The sequence below is a fragment of the Hyla sarda genome, chromosome 3, assembly GCF_029499605.1.
Source record: "Hyla sarda isolate aHylSar1 chromosome 3, aHylSar1.hap1, whole genome shotgun sequence".
Lineage (NCBI taxonomy): Eukaryota > Metazoa > Chordata > Amphibia > Anura > Hylidae > Hyla > Hyla sarda.
This window is the reverse complement of record NC_079191.1, coordinates 158,360,794-158,378,228: the sequence shown is the minus strand read 5'-3', so window position 1 is coordinate 158,378,228 and position 17,435 is coordinate 158,360,794. Positions and strand designations below refer to the sequence as shown.

The 17,435-nt window shown below is 40.0% G+C and overlaps 1 long non-coding RNA gene across 1 annotated transcript; it reads right to left on the bottom strand.

Moving 5' to 3' along the window:
* Positions 1-946: 946 nt before the first annotated feature.
* Positions 947-15,788, bottom strand: LOC130361822 (uncharacterized). Its single transcript, XR_008891165.1, has 3 exons — positions 15,672-15,788; positions 5,762-5,994; positions 947-1,275 (listed from the first exon to the last, which is right to left on the bottom strand). It is a non-coding gene; the product is annotated as an uncharacterized LOC130361822 (long non-coding RNA).
* Between the last annotated feature and the right edge of the window lie 1,647 nt (positions 15,789-17,435).

Genomic DNA, 17,435 nt, shown 5'->3' with positions numbered 1-17,435 from the left:
ATTCATGTATGTTTGGGTATTGAATGTTTGATTATTCTACGATGCTGTATGATTCTTTCCACGGATGGATGGGATACATATAAATGGTCCTAGTGATTATTGGATAGGATGATTGAAGTAAAGTGGTGTGGTTGCACAATGCTATGTTATAGTATGTGTATTAGGATGGCTCATTTTCCCTCTAAATAGAGGAATTAATTCTCCCTCTGAATAGGTAGGGCATATATTAGGTTCTGACATGTACGGTATCTAATCATATCCTTATAATAATAATGATCTAATTTGAGATTGGTGATATTTTGGGGATATATGGAGGTATGGATACTGTATAATTGTATAATTGGATTTAGATTCATCAATAATATTAATATGCTAAACTTTTTGTACATTTGATAACATGGTTGTCACTGTTAATGTGATATAGGATGAGTGATATGTTTATATATATGCTTATTAGGTGAAACATATGGATATGTATGATGTTGAGTAGTTGAAATATATGTAATATGACACTATAATTTGATGATGATTCTATAGGTATATCTTGGGGGCATATGGACGATTCTATATTAATTTGGAAATATTTAATATGATATATTCACTGTGGTATATTTATTATGTGGTATGCACTATATTATTAATGGTGATGTTTATTTTTTGTTATTTTCTTATATATATATATATATATATATATATATATATATATATATATATATACTGTTACTGTTATATTATTTAGTGGATACTGGGGAATCCTAATATTGATGCGCAAAAAGACACATTATTGGGGTGTGTTAAGTAAATAATAACAAATAATGGTGTTTATTAATTAATTAGTTGATATTAGTTCATTGTAATAAGCCAGCTGAAATGGGTTTTCCACCATAAGGTGATTTTAGTACGTACCTGGCAGACAGTAATGGACATGCTTAGGAAGGATCTGCGCTTGTCTTGGGGCTAAATGGCTATGTTGTGAGATTACCATAACACTGTGGCTAGCTTTTTGTGAACTAGTATTTCCTTTTTGACTTTTCTTTTTTTGACTACAAATCCCACAATTCCATCTTCCTCCCTCCCACACATCAGCCACCCCACCCATTGAAACATAAATGAGCTGCATCCATTCAAATCAGTGTGGTTTTCAATCAGGGTGCCTACAGCTGTTGCAGATTGATTTCTCTTCCAAGCGATCCTTCCACCCATTGAAGCAGACAGACTCCATGTCATCAGCTGACTAGTGAGTCAGGTCTCGTCCGCATTGCAAGCTGGGAAAATCTGAGACAACAGTAATTTTTTATGTTGGTAAAAATAAATATTGGAGTGAAAATCACAAAAGAATTGTGAGAAAACCATAACACACAGGTACAGACACTGTATTATGAACTACACTAACTTTACAGCCCCTGTAGGATAGTCAAATTTAAAAAAAATCCTGGAATACCCCTTTAATGAATGCTGATACTTGTGGTCACAGAGGATCAAGATGTACAAAGAGGGGGATATGCGCATGCGCAAGTTAATTATGTATGTTAAAGTGCAAGTATTCGCGTCTATCTGTGTTTGAATGAATGGGAGATAGTATAATACTGCATAGCTTATGCGCGCAGGCGCAAGTTTGACGAAGTGCGCAAGCGCATATTTGATGAATTGAACATATGTGTCGCAAGTGCAAGTTTGAAGCAGTGAACGGAAGTGATGTTGTGGGGTTGGAGAAGTGAACCGGAAGTACAAGCAGACAATCGCCATGACTGCGAAGCATGTATGTGACGCAACATGGGAGCGCAGGTATCATCTATTATGTGTTATTTAGACAGCATATATATACAAATATATTTAAGAACAGGTACTACACCCCTGCGGAAGTCACCTGAAGGTGACGGAATGTGTGGGTTTAAGGAGGGCACCTGCTGTAATCTGACTTTGTATTCACATCCCCTGGCCTTCTATCTCCCAATGATGCATGATAGCATATAGATTTGCAGTTTACAGGTTGTATTGGAACATTATCTGCTCTGGGTTATATATATTGGGATAGTGCAGTTTATTATTATGCAGGTGTGCTCTGGAATGTGATCCAAAGGTATCCTCCCTGTTGTGGTATGGCGGTTGAGCCTTTTTAAATGTATTTAAATGTCTGTCAGATTTTTTGTGCAATTATGAAATAAAATTGATATATATATATATATATAAGAGCAAAGACGAGGTCTGGCACAAGGATGGTTGCAGATAAAAGCTTGCGTTATTTTATTGAAGATATCGCAGTACAAGGCAGAATGTCTGACGCGTTTTGCACGTGACCGTGGGGATATTTTCTCATCATGCACAGCTCCCGGGACGTGACATCATCATTGAGCAGTTAGACAGAAAACTTCAGAAGCTAACAACTATTGGAAGGATTAAGATTTTTTACTAGATGTAATTTACAAATCTGTTTAACTTTCCAGAGCCAGTTGATATATAAAAAAAGTTTTTGCCTGGAATACCTGTTTAAGGACATGTAATTTTAACGCAGTGCATGACATTTCCCTAATTTGTACGGACTAGTTGAGAATGATCATCCAAGGAACTCCTAGCTCCAGGTTTTACATTTGAATGATGGTAACTATTACGTGGTTGGTCATGTGACCAGCACTATGTGTATTTTAAGATGGATTATGTGATTGTTTGTTAGTCTACGATTAAGCACGGTCACGTGCAAAACGCGTCAGACATTCTGCCTTGTACTGCGATATCTTCAATAAAATAACGCAAGCTTTTATCTGCAACCATCCTTGTGCCGGACCTCGTCTTTGCTCTTGTCTAATAATAGGCTGGAGGCGGTACCAGCCGGTCCACGGCACAGGTGGTGAGGAGGGCGTGTATGTGGTGAGCAGCTCACAGCTTGCTACAGATATATATAAAATATATATATATATATATTCCTAAATGCTGTGGTGTGCGCCATATAGTGTGTATTTCTTTCTTTTCTTTTGGTGCTTTAATATGTGCTTTGATACACATGATAGCACCCCCAATTAATTAGTATTAAGTATGGATTGAGCCCACTAGTTATATCTTGTGATAAAGTGGATGACAGAGTTAACCAGTCAATGACGGCAGATGGGTTGCTGGTCGAGACACGACCGCTAGCTGATACCGGGAGCTCAGGCCTCTCACTGTGACTCCTGCTGCCACTTGCCTCTAGTCTGCTGCGACCTCTGCCTGCGCCTGATGAATTTAGGCCACTGCCACTCCTCTGTGCTTGTCCTGACACTTCTCTGCCTGACATACTTAATGCGTATATGAGGGGAGGACAATACGCTCCACTACGCTTAAAATAGTATTTGTCTAGAACAGCAGCAGATGTGTACTTTTGGCTGGCCTTTCACAGTAATTAGGCCCTTGAGACTTTAACAGGAACAAAATGGTACACCACGTAGATGTACGTACGTGGTATGCACTTATGAGGGGAGTACAATATGCTCCACTACGCTTAAAACAGTATTTGTCTAGAACAGAAGCAGGTGTGTACTTGGCTGGCCTTTCACAGTAACTAGACCCTTGAGACTTTAACAGGAACAAAAGCGTACACCACCTTTGTACGGACAGGTTACACTTAATAGAGGACAATACACTCCACTACGCAACCTGCATTAGGCACTAATAGCAGGCGATTATGGCTTTTAGTTCTCTGCTCACCCTAACTGGCTGGCAACTATTAACTTTTCAGTTCTTGCACACACCAGTGCTGCAGCACACAGTCGCTGTGTACTACACCCAAAATTGCACTCTCAATCTCTCTCCCTTCCCTATCAGTGTTTCTAGGCTGGATTTGAGCTTCAAGTGAATCGCTGCTGTAATAATGCTTTTCTGTGCAGCACACACTGCTCTCTGTCCCTCTCTCTCTGCAATAAAGCGCTGAAGTGACTGGCCGCAGGATGGCTGCAGAATATTTAGGGCTGTGACATCACTGGGGTGACTGGCTGCTGATAGGCTTCATGCTGCATGTGATTCAGGGTTATCCCCGCCTACCCGTCTTCCCGCCTTCCCAGAGTTCTTTGCCCCATGTCCTGACATGTGGAGCCACCATCTTAGATTCCCTGGAACCTGGACAGCACTAAATGGAGTTTGATGAAGCAGTTTGTTCTATCGAATTGCTGCGATATTCGGATTCGTTGTGAAATGAATTTTTCCTGAAAATCTTGACGAATTCGGATTCGTCAGATTCGATTCGCTCATCCCTAGTTCTTAGTATTACCAATATTATGTGCAGTTTTAGTCACTAGCAGAAAGTGATGTCGGGGATGGCCATTTGGGCAATTTTTCTACACCGTCTTTTTTGCTTTCTGCACAGAATACTGTACATAGAAGGCCATTGTAGTAGAATAAATATCCTGGTATGTACATGGCCCTTGTAGGTTCATTTTATTAATAATGAAAATTTACCTGGAGATTGAATTTATGTACACTGTCACATTTAACCCCTAGGCACCCCTTTTATTTAATGTTACAAAGGTTTGAGGTAATCATGGCACCTTTTATCAACTGGTGCCAGAAAGTTAAACAGATTTGTAAATTACTTCTATTTAAAAATCTTAATCCTTCCAGTACTTATTAGCTGCTGAATACTACAGAGGAAATTCTTTTCTTTTTGGAACACAGAGCTCTCTCCTAGCATCATGACCACAATGCTCTCTGCTGACACCTCTGTCCATTTTAAGAACTGTCCAGAGTAGGAGAAAATCCCCATAGAAAACATATGCTGCTCTGGACATTTGCTAAAATGGACAGAGATGTCAGCAGAGAGCACTGTGGTCATGATGCCAGCAGAGAGCACTGTGTTCCAAAAAGAAAATAATTTCCTCTGTAGTATTCAGCAGCTAATAAGTACTGGAAGGATTAAGATTTTTTAATAGAAGTCATTTCCAAATCTGTTTTAACTTTCTGGCACCAGTTGATTAAAAAAAAAAAAAAAAGTTTTCCACCGGAGTACCCCTTTAATGTATCATTACATCAAGTTGTTTGTGTGGGCGGCACTACCATGGCCAATTAACCCCTTCAATGGGACAATAAAACTGAAGCACAGCATGGTATATGGGGAAAATTCCTTTGCACAGGTCATCAGGCCCGACAACATAAATGATGATCATGGGTCACTAAGATTTTGAAGTATGTGAATGGGGAGTACAGGATCAGTTTTCTGTTGTAAATGAATGGGGGCACCATAGTCCTGTTAAGTTAAATGAAAAAGCGACCAACATTTGTATTTCAGATGCTGTATGAATATTAATTAAAGGTGGGTATATTTTGCTGATTTCATTTGCAGTTTTGACATCTATTGTCTGGGTTCTTTGAATCTTATTTGGCACAAAAGTCATTAAAGCAATACTTCTATGAAAGCCCATTGCCAAAGTGTTTCCCTGATTTAGCTTTTTATACCACAGTGTATATGAACTGATAAAGTGTATGAGTTTGTGTTTTACTCTGTCTGCTTCCAAATGTTCAGCGTATTTAAGTGCATTTAAGTACTAAACATACTGGGATGGCAAATACATCAAAGGGAGAGGAAACAGTTAAGTATTGATGGTGGTTATTTAATCGCTTGCTTCAGCAGGACCAACAATAGCTGTTCCAGACAAGTAAACATGCTTTTATACAACTGAAGGAAACCACAAGTGGGAAATAAAATTGTAAAAAAATAATGGAGGCATGTGAAATGGACTATTAATGGTGCTATTCATAACCCTTAAAAGATCTCATGTAACATCACTCCATCTTGTACCTGAATGAAACAAAGCAGAGTAGAAGTCAGACTTGTATTCCAGGGAAAGACAGATGATTATGTTTGTGGCTTCTATTCTGAGCAGAGCCTGTATGATGACATTCCTAAGGAAACATCAGCCAAGAGAATTTTCATAGGCGACAAACAAAGAATCTGCCTTCTTGTAGAAAACACTCTTCGCACATTGGAATGTGGGTGTTGAATGGAAACCAGCCTGGAACTGTGAGAATTCTCTTTATGGGGAGGTGGAAAAAGAAAGAATCTATTATAGAAACTTAACTCCTTGACTACAGGACCTTTCATTTTGCAAACAATGATTCAATGACATTCTATAGTTTAGATTGAGTCATAGAAGGCGAAAGTGAAACCCACACACAGTGGCCCTGATTTACTGAGTGGAGTTGTCTTTGTGGGTTTTTTCCCCAACAGGTATTTTTCCGCGATATTTACTACGGTTCCCCTACATTTTTTTTTTTTTTTTTTTTTTTTTTTTTACACCTGCTCTGAGCTGCAGGGTTTTCTCAGTAAAATGGAGAGTTGATCGTTTTTCCTTCAAGTCCGGAGCAAATTCTGGTGCAGACAGAATTTGTGGTGCACAAGCAGGTCGGGTTTACAATAGTAAATCAGGGCCATTGTGTTGTATATTTCACAACTTTAGTAAGTTTTTACTATATGTCATTGAATATACCACAAAAAAATTGAAAGATTCACATTTCAACCACACATTAAAGCGGCCATGACCTACAATGAGAGAGACTAGTGTCAGTAGCATAAGTAAATTCATATATGCAAATACAATATAAACTATACTAAGGTCAGCTGTAAGGAGATTAAAAGTAAATAGATGATGATTCCAAATCTGTAATTTTATTTTTTCTACTCACTTGCCTTTCCCTGCAGTAAACTCACAAGCAAAGGAGTCTAAGTAGTCCTTTCCATTATATTTTTATATCTAAGTAGTCCTCTCCATTATATTTTTATATCTAAGTAGCCCTCTCCATTATATTTTTTATATCTAAGTAGTCCTCTCCATTATATTTTTATATCTAAGTAGTCCTCTCCATTATATTTTTATATCTAAGTAGTCCTCTCCATTATATTTTTATATCTAAGTAGTCCTCTCCATTATATTTTTTATATCTAAGTAGCCCTCTCCATTATATTTTTATATCTAAGTAGTCCTCTCCATTATATTTTTATATCTAAGTAGTCCTCTCCATTATATTTTTATATCTAAGTAGTCCTCTCCATTATATTTTTATATCTAAGTAGTCCTCTCCATTATATTTTTATATCTAAGTAGTCCTCTCCATTATATTTTTATATCTAAGTAGTCCTCTCCATTATATTTTTATATCTAAGTAGTCCTCTCCATTATATTTTTATATCTAAGTAGTCCTCTCCATTATATTTTTATATCTAAGTAGCCCTCTCCATTATATTTTTATATCTAAGTAGTCCTCTCCATTATATTTTTATATCTAAGTAGTCCTCTCCATTATATTTTTATATCTAAGTAGTCCTCTCCATTATATTTTTATATCTAAGTAGTCCTCTCCATTATATTTTTTATCTAAGTAGTCCTCTCTATGCATTGGTATGTCCTTTTGCAGGTTTACAGTAGAGGAAGTCGACTGAGTAGAAAGATAAAAACAGATTTAGAATCAGTGTCTTTTAACCTGTTTACTGAATACTTCTATTTTTTTTTTTTTTTGGGTGGGGGAGGGGTTAACAGAGTTCTTTTAAAGGGCATTTTCATCCAAAGAATAAATGCTTATACTTTAGTAAATCAGCATTATAGTAAACCAACATCCATTATCTTGATGATCAAAATGTCATGCCCTTAAATGTTATACAGGAGTGCCACTTCTTGCCCTCTTTAGTGGATTTAACTCTTAGGGTATGTTCACACAGACACAGGATCCTGCACATATTTGATGCGCAGGATTTGTAACTGACGATTAGAAGCTGTGCTCAGTCATTTAGTTTACATTGAAATCTGCAGCAGAAAATCCTGTGCATCAAATCTGCGTACATGTGAACGTACCCTTACCATGTATTCTCAATAGCATATTGCTTGCAGAAATGACACTGTTTATTAGATATGGATAAATCATACAAATTTGGTATTTTAGTGATCTACTTTGGGTTAACCAGTACAGGAGCGGGTACTCCAGGCAAAGACAGGAGTCCCTGCTCCTGTCCAGATGAAGCATACATTGTATACACAGCAAATGTATTGTGTTAGGGTGGCCCAGAAGTAAGCAGTAATTCTGTATGCATCACCGCTTACATTCACGCTTACAAACGGGCATTTTATTGATGATTGCCATAGCAGCTGGGGGCCTAACAAAGGTATTCACTGATATATCAAGAATGGGTTAGGTCTCCCAAATAATATCTGAAAGAATGACTAGAAAAAGGGAACCTTAAAACTTAACTTTTAATGTGCACACATATAAAAATGTACAGATTAGTGTATATAGTATCAAAATTAAATATAAAATGATTGCATTAGATCGCCATCAGTATATAGCCGCATATGTATATTATATCACCACTTCTAGATAGGGATCCTTTACTGTTGCACAACTACTGGTTCCTGTCAAGGTCCAACCGGGGGAAAGGGAGAGTAAGCCCTGAACTGACCCTAAAACCATCTCTCCCTGCCTACTTGCCCATCCACCCTAAACGGTGAATCGACAACTGGGTGCCGGTCCCTCCCTGAACTAAAGTGCTGGGGTCTAATAAAAACACACACTAATTTATAGTCGGTCACCAACCAGAAAACTAACAGGAACATACAACTCTATAGTATATAAGTTCAGAGGACACAGATCAGAGAGTAGTACAGTAGGACACAAATCAGCGGTCGTGAGCAGAGGACACCATAGATCAATGAACATGAACAGGGGGCTCAGTGGCCATGAGCAGAGGACTCTATAGATCAGTGGTCATGAACAGAGGACTCATAGATAAGTGATCATGAACAGAACTCCAAAGATCTGAATAAAGAACTAGATAACAAATAGAGTTCAAAACACCAGACGGGAAAACGTATAGGTCAACAGATTATAGGAACAAACAGGAATATAGCATAATCCTCAGAACACAAAGACAAAGTCCCCATGGACCAGAAACAGGATCAATAGCTAAACAGGAATTATTGCAATCCCCAGATAAACTCCAGTAGAAACAGGAATATCTTGATACAAGAACGCAATCTCCCAGAGTCCGCGTTGGATAACGGAGATATCTAGTACTAATTCTCAATTCACCGGATTCCTCATGGACAGGTAACAGGGATATCTAGATACACAGGATATAATTATAGAACACAGTACACACTGAACAAGACAGGAATCGAATCCCTCAGAAAACCTCCAGTAGACAGGATTGTCCCCATGGAGCAGAAACAGGGATGCCTAACATAGGACACTGTTCACAGTGGACACACAAACTGGACACTCCACTCCACTCCACTATAGGAATAGCCATTAATAATAAATCCAAATAGACTATTGACCAGCGGCACACACACCGCAGTGTGGTCATGATGCTGGACCAGTAGGAAAAGAGAAATATAAAACACAGAACTACACAGAAAAGGATACAAGAGAATACACAGTGTGAACAGACACATAACAGAAAGGATATACAAATCCTAAAACCGACTAAACAAACAAAGCTTAAAGCTAAGAGCATGCCAAAACATGGCTAAAACCAGAAAATACAAAGTGCATGCCAAAACAGATATAGTAGATTAAAAGCTCAAATAAAAAGAGTTTCACCCAGCCTCCATTAGCCGCATTGCAGTAGCAAGTTAGCAGCATGCCCAGCATAGCAGAACGTCAGGGTATAATGAGGATAATCACCAGCCCTGAGGCTAGGCTGGGCTGACTATAAATAGACACACCCAAAAGGCTATTGGCTGAAGCGGAAAGAGCCAGAGAATTAACTCTTCCCTGACCAGGAAACATAAAACTGTTCACGCACAGTAAAAATAATAGGCTGTGTGTGAACACAGACCAATACAGACATGACAGTTCCCTCCTACACCTTCCAAATTCACATGTGGGATGCATTACAATAATAATCATCATGTTTCTAGACACCTACTGGGAGCATGTCACCATGTATTCTCTGATTAATAAAATATATGCGAGACATCCTCCCATCTCAACCGCTGCATCACAACAAATTGACAATAAAGATGGATTGTCCTGATAACCAACTAATCTGCACAGTATAGTAAATGACACTCCAGTGAATCTGTAAGTGATCACATTCCTTCTCTTGTCACTCAGCAAATGTAGGAATGTGTACACATAGGACGTGCTACTGTTTCCATTTCGTATACACTCTGGTGCAGCACATACTAATTGACCCGATGTTGAACTTAATAGCTGTAGGGTGCCATACACATTCTTAGTTCCTTCAGGAATGCGTTTGAGAGTCCGTATATATCACACATCAATTAGCACAGGTATACAGCTTTAAATATTCAGCACACATAGATCTCCAGTAGAGGTTCCGTTAGCTTATATTCTGGTGCATATATAATTTGCAGGTAGTTCACAATGTGTTATTGCGATGCACTTCATAACCAAGTCTCAGTGTAGTAGTAGATTGGCATCATTAAAGCAGTGTAAATCCCCAAGCTTCCTCCATGATTCAATAAGGGAATACGTGATTACTTGCATTACTTGGTTAGCTTGAAATTATTAAACACTGCATGGAAACTTGCATTTGTTGGTTATATTAGAGTGACACTAGTAGAATGATCAATACTGTGTCCTGTTCACATTATGCGATAGCAGTTTTCACAAGCAGTAATATTACTCCGATTTTCAATACTGTGTCCAGTTCACACTATACGATAACAGATATTCACCAGCAATGGACTTACTCCAATATACACATTTCATTCACAATCAGTAAATATATACTGCAGTATTTCGTGCACGTGATGGCTATTAGTTAACCCTAGCTCATCCTTATGTATAGTACTCCTTTACTGTAGAATATAATTGTCCATCCAACATTATAGTTTAGATGAAATTGTCCAATTCATGTATTGCCACACTACATGAAGTTAGCATAGGTAGCAGGAGTAATATCTATATGTGCTGAAATGTACACTTAGCTGTTTATTCCTGGCGTTGTGGTCAAATACAGGTCAGTTTGATATGGCGCGTATCATCTGATGGCTCCATTTGCTACTGCAACATCCAAAGGGTACAGGATCCAACGCGTTTCAATAGCTCACATCAGGGACCTTTAATAGAGCTCGTCCTCCTTACTGTCCTACAGTGCAAACAGCACCATTTGTGCGGCACTGATGGCGGCCGTACTCTACTGACATGTCTGTTCACGCTATATACCTGTTTGCTCCCTTTCCCGCCATCCAGAGCTCCAATCAGCGGTTTGCTACATCACAAGGTGTTACTACCCATACACATCGCTGATACAATACCCTACGGATCCCGCGGATAAGGTGCAACAATTAATCAGTAGGTAGCATTACATTCCTCGTTCTGATCCCACATGCGGGGCAAGGTAAATGGACAATCGGTTGTGTTCCAAGTCTCATTGTATCTAGTTCAAGTAACTCTATATATCATTATATTTAGTAAAAGTTACTCCAACAATTTAAAGTTGGAGATCCATATCAAACATCAGAGAGTGACTTAATGTACATTTGAGTTATTAAGATCAAATTCAAAAACTATTAGACCCCAAAATTTGTCTTATTATTATGCTACATCACTCAGAAAGTGAATTGAATACATACATCCTATTTACACGAGGGCCCTGTACCTACAGCGATTAGCACATAGTTGGATTAACACAATTTAGACAGTCTGCAGATAATCATTGCGGTAAGATTCCTCAGTAGATACTACCCAGTGTATGTATGATAAAACCCATTACATAAAGCATACATAGGATATAAAGTCATTGGCCGGCATTTATAATTGTAGGTGTAAGTGAAGCATTTGTCATTGTAGGTGTAAGTGAAGTGTTTTTTTACACCTTTTTTTTGTGTGCTGGTAATGTGTAGGAGCACCAAATTTATTAAATGGTCACAGAGCATTTGATAAATTTTGTGCAGGTCACATTTTCTGATATTTATATCTTCACATACACAAAAAAGGTAAGCTAAGACTGGGCTGGTGTAGTTTTAGAGACTTTACAGTGGCTTTGCATGTTTTTTGCTCCTTTTCACAAAAAGACGCAGTTCATAAAACCCTTTCTTATCATGTGTATTGCCAAAATCAGTGGATTGCAACTCAAAATCAGCAGAAATGTGTAAACCAAAAGGCACAAAAAAAGGCACAAATAAACCCTGCTTGCGCCTTTTGTAGACACAAAAAACAGTCTAAAGACAATGATAAATGTCGGCCATTGAGACCATATGGTTTTACACATTCTGCCTTACGTTGGAGCAGAATCTTGTCCCAACAGCCACCTCTTCTGGGTGGTGGTATGACCTCAATGACTTGTGCCCTTAAACTTGAAGTCTCACTAGAATGACATTCCGCAAAATGCTTTCCCACAGGGGTATCTCTTGCATGCCTGATATCCCCTAAGTGTTCTTGCAGGTGCTTTTTCCATGGTCTATAAGTTTTACCTACATAGTTGAGAGGACAGCCACATGTCAAGAGATATATCACTCCCTTTGTGTCGCAATTATCAAAGTGTCTATTTTGGAAAGTCTCCTGCATCGTTATACTTTTAAACATATTGCTTTTTATTATATGGGGACAGATGTTACGTCTCCCACATGGAAAAGTCCCACATGGTTTGTTCGATGTGAGCCACCCTTCTCTATTAAGCTATTAAGTTCAACATCGGATCAATTAGTATGTGCTGCACCTGAGTGTATACAAAACGGAAACAGTAGCGCGTCCTATGTGTAACGGCCCGGACAGGGGACTGGAGGTGGATCCACTGGACCAGAGGAGTGATGGCGTGGGCCGTACCCAGGAAACGGAATCTTAGGAGCAAAGCGGGATGGTCTTGCTGCGGCAGGTAGCCCCCAGGTCGTTCCACCAGATAGCGACTCAACCCCTCTGGTTGCTGAGATAGAGCGGTACAGGAGGAACAGGCAGAAGCGTAGTCAGACGTAGCAAAGGTCAGGGCAGGCGGCACAGGATCAGAAGCGGTAGTCACTAGCAACAGGTCTAGGCAGGCAGCACGGATTCAGAGGCGGTGGTCATGGGCAAGGGTTGGCAACAGGCAGGGAACACTTTAATAACAGGGAACGCTTTCTCTTGGCACGAGGCACAAAGATCTGGCAAGGGCAGGAAGGGGCAGGAACCATTTACAGGACACTTTGGGCCAGGCACTAATTAATGGTGCGCTGGCCCTTTAAATTTCATGAAGCCGGCGCGCGCGCGTCCAAGAGAGCGGGCACGCGCGCGCCGGGAAACAGAGGGGAGACGAGGAGCCACAGAAGGTAGGGGACAGTGTCGGGATGCGGCGCATGAGCGGGAAACTCCCGCCACACTAACCGCATCCCCGTCGGGGATCACCCTGCGCTCCCGGTCAGCGTGTCTGACCGGGACGCGCAGGGACTTAGTGGACCGGGACAGGGGCAGTGAGCGCTCCGGTCCAGGAGCAGGGATCGGAGCGCACACTGTAACACTATGTGTACACATTCCTACTTTTGCTGAGTGACAAGAGGAGGAATGTGATCACTTAGGCTAGGTTCACATCACGATTTAACCATCCGATTATCGGACTGTAAAATCGGACGAAATCGGATTGCAAAAAATCATATACAATCGTATGTAAAAATAGCTATTTTAAAATCGTATCCAAAAATTGTACAGATGAAAATTAAATCCAATTTGCAATAAAAATCTGATCCTGTTTTTAAAATTAATATATATGCCAATGGCAATAAAGTTTTATATATTTGAAGTGCATGTGTTTTGAAGTCTACTGCGCATATGTATCGTGTGCGATTAATCTGATAGAATCGCACAGTCAAACGATTCCATGCGATTTACATAGACATCAATAATAAAAAAATCGGACACAATTTCCATCCGATTTTGAATCTGGACAAAAAATCGTGGTCAACCACGATTTTACCTCCGATCTTATATCGTGCAAAATCGGATGCGGATTAAAACTGATGCATTTGTTGTCTATCATTAATGAATGGAAGTCAATGGATATGACTTGGCGTGCAGATTTGTACGATTTAATGTGAAAAATCATGAGAAGTAGGATGGTAAAATTGTGATGTGAATGCACCCTTACAGATATGCTGGAGTGTCATTTACTATACTGAGTTACTGTGCGGATTAGTTGGTTATCAGGACAATCCATCTTTATTGTCAATTTGTTGTGATGCAGCGGTTGAGATGGGAGGATGTCTCGCATATATTTTATTAATCAGAGAATACATGGTGACATGCTCCCAGTAGGTGTCTAGAAACATGATGATTATTATTGTAATGCATCCCACATGTGAATTTGGAAGGTGTAGGAGGGAACCAGTAGTTGCGCAACAGTAACGGATCCCTATCTAGAAGTGGTGATGTAATACATATGCGGCTATTTACTGATGGCGATCTAATGCAATCATTTTATATTTAATTTATTTATATTTAATTTTGATACTATATACTTTAATCTGTCCATTTTTATATATGTGCACATTAAAAGTTAAGTTTTAAGGTTCCCTTTTTCTAGTCATTCTTTAGGCCTAACAAAGGTACCTAGACCTGTTATTGCTGTATGCTATGGCAGAGGCACAGACTGTCACTGGAACACTATAAGGCAATAACACTGTGGCATCCAATGCAGAAAGGAGAACATCAGCTCAAATAGGGCGTGGTGCGCGGACTCTCTCTCGCAACAGGAAAGGAACTGGAAAATCCGGCACTAGGTAAAACTCCAACTTTATTGCAGATAAAACAGGATACAGGATAAAATTATACATAAAGTTCTATAAAAACACAGCAGAGTTCGTCATAGCGTACCATATAAAGACATGGATATTCACCATATGGATAGGTGAAAGAAAAACCTATCCAGGTAACTGCTCACCAGATGCTGTTGTGTGGTAGACACAACAGCTATATGCGCAATCAGTGAAGAAAATGGGACGTGCAGCCACTGGGTGCCGGTCTTTGATCCTAGAACCTCGGGAACGACAGGTACCAATCAAGTGATGGAGAAAAATACCTGGATTTCAGGTGCAGGAACCGTTCAGTAGTGAAGGACTTGCTAAGGCTAATATTACTTAGCAACAAACACACTTTATTATATACAACAATATTAAAAAGCGACATACATAACGTTATGGCGTTTCAGGGTATAAAACACCCCTTCATCAGGTGTGCAAATGGAAGAATAGCATAACACTTTGAACAAACCAGCTTTTTATCCACTCCAAAAATGCAACCTGAATGACATCCTCACTAATGGCCAATCCCTGAACTATGCATAAAACTCAAAATCTGTCAGAAAACAGAAATACTATAAGTGGAAGAGTGTTCCTGTTTCTTTTATTATTATTGAAACGATGCCTGAGGATGTAGCGGATTGATTCTCTAGATTAAAAAAAAGGAAGGCCTGTTGGATTTTTCAGCTCAATACTATGAATCTGGCAGGCCTCAACAAAATTACGGAAGGCATATTAGATTGAATATACCCATGGCCAGCATTTCTTCTTTTAGCTTTTTTAATATTTAGTAATTTTCTGTATTTTTGTGAAATAGTGCAATACCAACTTAATACCAACCTCCAGTCTATCTTCCCCATTTGCAACAGCTGGATGCCCTCCATTTCGGGACCACTCATCCGCGCACATTCAGCGTATCACAGACACGCGGATGCCAGCATCCACTCCCACACCACTCCAATATAGTGCTGTCTCCACGCTACTTACCTCGGCAATCATCCCACTACTCAGGTCGGACGCCATCTCCGTGCCAGCCGCAGACCATGAGACATCGCACCACAGATGGGCACTACTTATAGTGCCGGACCCCTCCGTGCCAGCCTGTACTGTATATCTCCTATATCAACGGTCAGTGAGTGGTGCCGTGCACCAACTGTGTGATACACATGCATTGTTCTAATGACTCTGCGGTAACTCTTGCATAATTGTGGAACTATTATACCTTGCATATCTTACACATTTGTGGAACTGGTCATAATTTTACATTACCGGAATCTACATTTACCTCTAGTATGGAACTTTTCACTATATCACCAATGAACTTATTTCAGCATTTATATATTGAACGAATATACTGAACTTAGCCGGCATCTATCTAGATAGAATATTCAGTTGGTATACTCATTGCAATTGTTTTAATGATATTATTATTTGGTCTATTCTGATTCTTTTTATCTGTAAGCTCCCTCACCCAATGCACAGGCCCTTCTAGGGTGGTGGGAGACTAACCAGCATTTTAATATTTATATTGAACATATTCTGAATAAATTATTTTATATTCTTGTATCTTTGAGGACTGTTTTTTCCATTTATTTTGAAGTCCTGCATATAGTCAAGTCCAATCTCGAGTCAAGTTAATTACAAGTATATTGGTCCAACAAACTGTGAGGACCTTCTGGGTTCTGGCCACCTCTCTGGGAAATCTGGCCTTAGCTGTGAAGATAATTCCATCTGTCTTATACTCAGTAAAGCCTCCGTTTGACCATAATTGGTTGTGGACTCTCATTTCACTACTAGCAACTGGGATAGCGGAGGAACCAGGCGTGTGGTGTTCGGGAACCCTAAAACCACACTGGCATCACGAACACTAGGGGTTAACACCATCTGATCCCACCACTCAGACTGCTACACCCGTGGTCCCCCATACACCCGTGGGTCACCACATTTCAATCTCCATTAATAAGTTGAATGAACCTAAATTTCTGTGACTCTAATACCTTAAATCTATCTCAGACAAGTTCAAAAGGAATCAGTTGCCCATCTTGATACAACTGATTAATATATCTTAAGCCCCTATTAACCCAAAACTGTGTATCTTTGGTTTTGGAAAATTTTCCCATAATGGTGGGTATTCAAAACTACCTCTAATTTTACAGAATTGTTTAAATTCACCCCAGATGAATATAGAAATGCAAAAGTGTTTTTCCTAGCTGGATGGGAGGTCAGATATCCTGCCTCCAACAACTCATATACAGTGACCCCCCGACCTACGATGGCCCCGACATATGATCAGCATCGACATACATAGCATTAAGTGCTATGCGGCAGCGCAAAATGCTTAAGCTGCTGTCGTATAGCAGCTTAATGTTCCCCGTGTGGTGCGGTAAGTATTGCTTACCCCTCCACAATGCTCCGGGGTGCCCTCTGGGTCCAGAGCTGGTCTTCCGGTGTCTTCTCGTCCCTCTCCGATGACGTCAATACGCTGCTGCGCACGTCATCCAATAGGAATGGCGTACGCAGCGGTGTAACGACGTCGCTACGCAGGCCCAGTAAGGCCTTGCGGAAGACAGCGGAGGACCGGAGAAGACAGCAGAGGACCGGAGAAGACCAGGAGAGCCCAGCGGAGGACCGGAGAAGACCAGGAGAGCCCAGCGGAGGCCCGGGATCACCATCGCGAGCGGCGGGGACACCATCGCGAGCGGCGGGGACAGGTGAGTACAGCTTTCTATACTTTACATTGCACGAATCCCT